At 38.5% G+C, this 3,807-nt stretch overlaps 1 non-coding gene across 1 annotated transcript; it reads left to right on the top strand.

The window, feature by feature from the left end:
* The first annotated feature begins 3,344 nt into the window (after positions 1 to 3,344).
* Positions 3,345 to 3,417, top strand: TRNAA-UGC (transfer RNA alanine (anticodon UGC)). Its single transcript has one exon. It is a non-coding gene; the product is annotated as a tRNA-Ala (tRNA).
* Positions 3,418 to 3,807: the final 390 nt, after the last annotated feature.

Here is a 3,807-nt window from a genome sequence, read left to right on the forward strand (position 1 = left end):
AGCATCACTTCATCTGTGAAGTTATTGAGAGTGGCGAGATCGAGTTGAAGTATTGCAAGACGAAAGAACAAATGGCTGACATGTTCACCAAGGCACCCGCTAAAGAAAGGTTTTATCATCTTCGAGAGATATTGGGAGTAATTCATAAAGTGCATTAAGGGGGAGTGTTGAATTAATGCAATTGAAGAGAGATACATGTATGTGTTCCAATACATGTACATGTACTTAATGAGATACATATATTAATTTGTTCCAATATACATGTACCTTTTGGAATACATGTATTTGTTGCAATACATGCATGTATTCATGCTTAGAATTTTGTGAAAAGGTTCATGTCTCTTTGTTGAAGAGTCACATGTCCCTTAGTTTTTTATACATCTATTAAATAGCTTTTATTTGTTGAATGAATTCAAAAGCCTATAAATATGTGTATGGATTTCATTTTCAAGTACGAAGAAGTAATACAACAAAAATCAGCATTCTCCTATTCCCTTCTAAGTTATTATTATTATTTTTAAAAGTAAAACGGCTACAATAGCCTACACTATCTTATGGAATGCCTAAAAGAAGCTCAACAGAATACCCCTTACAATTTTTTAATAGCCCCATGGCCTGTTTTATCGAGCACTATTAATCCCCAATTTGCTGCGGGAGCTCGGCCAAGTTCTTTAAAAAAGAAGACTCCTGGGAGGTGCTGCCAAGCGGGGCCAACCAAAGAAATAGGTGGATTAGGAATTCGAGTGGCCACGACAAATATCCACTCCTATATTCCATCCTTTTAAAGGGTAGAACCAACCTTTGTATGCACAAGGGTCAACTCTTTGCTGACATTAAAACGCTACTTGTTGAGGAGAATTCAGCCCCAGGAATCTATTCCAAACGCGTAAGTTTCTGGAAGTGGGACTGGATGTGTGCTGACTTCAGTGGTGTGTTGATGTCACCAAATTCTGTGGGCCTCACTATAATGTCTGTGTTATGTCTACACCGTCTTTTTTTTCTTTTTTTTCTTTTTAATTACTTTTTTAATTATTCAGGAATGGGACAAAAAAGAGGCTGATCTAAAGTTCAACCGGACAGTACAACAGAAAGCCCTGGGGACATGACACTCATCTAACCAGTTCATAAAGTCACACAGATCTTGATTTACAAATGTCGGAATCCACGTTCCATTTTTTGCAGGGGTGTGGACCCCTTGAGTTTTGTATCTTCCTAATTTTTGGGCTCACATTCTAAGATTAGTAGACACAATAGATGGACCGAGTGCATATAACACGAATATCACAGGAGGACCTACAGAACTTTTTGTTGTACGGGCTCCCTACAACTGTGGTGCGAAATTCGACGAATGAGATTGGATCCTTAAATCGCCATCAAGAGGCTCATGCACGAGAATTTTATCTTCAAAAACATCTCTTGTTGAGATTATGAAAGAGACCCAAGTTGGCAAACAAGCGGAATTTATTCTTTTTTCTCTTTAATTAGCCAAAGGGCACGATCAAAGATCTTATGGACCCCACATGCATAGCCCTATATAAGTAGTTGACTCTCTCTTTTATGAAGCATGGACGGTGCAAAAGGCACATGAAACGGGGGATTATCTATGTCTTCTACGTTTTCCAGGGCATCTTGCATGAACTCTCCCTCAAGGGCTTCATCAGCTACCATTATGTCTTAATGTATGTGGATGTTGAAGCCCTCTGGGGAGAGTACCCATGACATCTGCCCTTGCTCTTCAATTCCCTGAGTTAGCATGTGCCCCGCTACAGCTAGTAACATGAGAGAGAGAGAGAGAGAGAGAGAGTCGTTTGAAGACTCAAATGCCTCTGACGTGAGTCGAGAAGGATCCAAAATATTTTAGGTAGCTGGGCTAGAGCAGTGCCTATGTTGACCCTAGTCCAACTCTATTTCCCCTCAGGCCATGGCCTGACCCTGGCCCTAATCTGGCTTTTTAGGCCTTGGGCCTAACGGCCCTATAAGAAAAATAGTGAAATAATCAAAAGCCTTGGGATGTCCCTTTGTCCACTACAGTCTCATCATAGAAATGATTTTGATCATTGAAACATCATTCAATATCCGAGTGTTCTTAAACAGCATGTATGTTGAATGGGAGCTGCTCACAGGGAGACGAACCTTTGGTTGTTTTTGTATGATAGTTATCTACCTGATGCTTGCACCAGCCTAAACGGCCACGATGAGCTATTCATCATTAATCTAGGGTCATCTGATGCAGAGCAGGTCGCAGACACTTTTATGGCCAAGACGGACCAGAGAAGGTCCGATTGGAGGCAGAAGTGATCAGGACTGTCAGAAACTCAAAACAGTCATATCTCGCAAATTGGAACAAGTTTTTTGACATATCATATATGATTTTGGGTAGGAGAAGCTACTTTAGCCAACCAACCCTCTATGTCAGGTTGCACATGCCAGATTTGCAAGATTTCATCATATCAACGGTCAAAAGTCCTTTTTATTTCTATTTTTATTATAAATAGTAACTTTTAGTTCGATCATAACTTTTTATCCTTCGAGTTTCAAGAGTAATGCCTAATATAAGAAGGGCTTAGAAAAATTAGGAGAATAACATGGTTAAGTCAATTTGGACACTTAGAATTTTTGGCCGAAAACCATGAAGTCTAGTAGGAATCATGACCATCTATAAATACTAAGTTTACTATTTATAGTGAGTTACATTTTTAAGGAGTTTGAGTCTAAAACTCCGTCCTAGCGTCGAGTTCACTATTTAAAGTATTGTAGATTCATTTTTTTATCATCAATGAATTTATTTTGAATTATTAGAAATTATTTCTATTTTCTTCCATAGTGGATTCGAGAAATCTCCATGAGCCCAAAGAAACTCCGCAGATTTGGAGTAATTATCTCCGAGGAAGACGGTGATTGACCTCATCACATCCTTCCCTATGTCATCATCTCGCCTAGACACCGGGCCAAGAATTGAAACCTGGGCTCAGCACTCAGGCCAAGTTTTAAGGGCCCAAGCTCTGACACAACAGGGCCATCCCACCTTGCTTTGGTAATGTGTGCCGCCTTCCAACCCTGCATAGCATCCTTAGAATGATCCAAACCCCATATATTCCCAATACCAGTATATAGAAGCTATATTATTATAATCATGCATCAATAATCCCTTCGGATTTGAATGTGTCATTAAATTTTCATCTTCAAGTGTGATTACCTATTTGGCATATGTTTCGCACGGAATTCAGAACATTAACATTCAAATAATCATTTATAGTGAAATCTGGAAGCGAAAATCAGCTACCGTAGAATAGTGTGGCCATACAAAGCGACATTACCCTAACTAAACCTATTTAACATAAGATGGGGATGTAGCTCAAATGGTAGAGCGCCCGCTTTGCATGCGGGAGGTACAGGGTTCGATCCCCTGCATCTCCATGTTTCAATTTTTCAAAACAAATTTCAGGTTGTCTGCTCCCACCTTAAAAATAAATAAATAAAACCATTTTTCAATTTTTAAAACAAATTTCAGGTTGTCTGCTCCCACCTTTTAAAAAAAAAACAAAAACAAAAACAAACCATGCTTAGCGATCCACATAGTTGACATGATTGGATCCGTACTAGATGGCCCATAAAAAATAAAAAAAATAAAATAAAATAAAAACAAACAAACAAACCATACTTAGCGATCCACATAGTTGACATGATTGGATCCGCCAGCACTAGATGCCCATAAAAAATTTAAAAAAATTAAAAAAATTAAAAAAACAAAAAAAAAACAAAACAAAACAAAAACGTATGTTGTATAATCCAACCCATGGAATTCTT

The sequence above is a fragment of the Magnolia sinica genome, chromosome 8, assembly GCF_029962835.1.
Source record: "Magnolia sinica isolate HGM2019 chromosome 8, MsV1, whole genome shotgun sequence".
Lineage (NCBI taxonomy): Eukaryota > Viridiplantae > Streptophyta > Magnoliopsida > Magnoliales > Magnoliaceae > Magnolia > Magnolia sinica.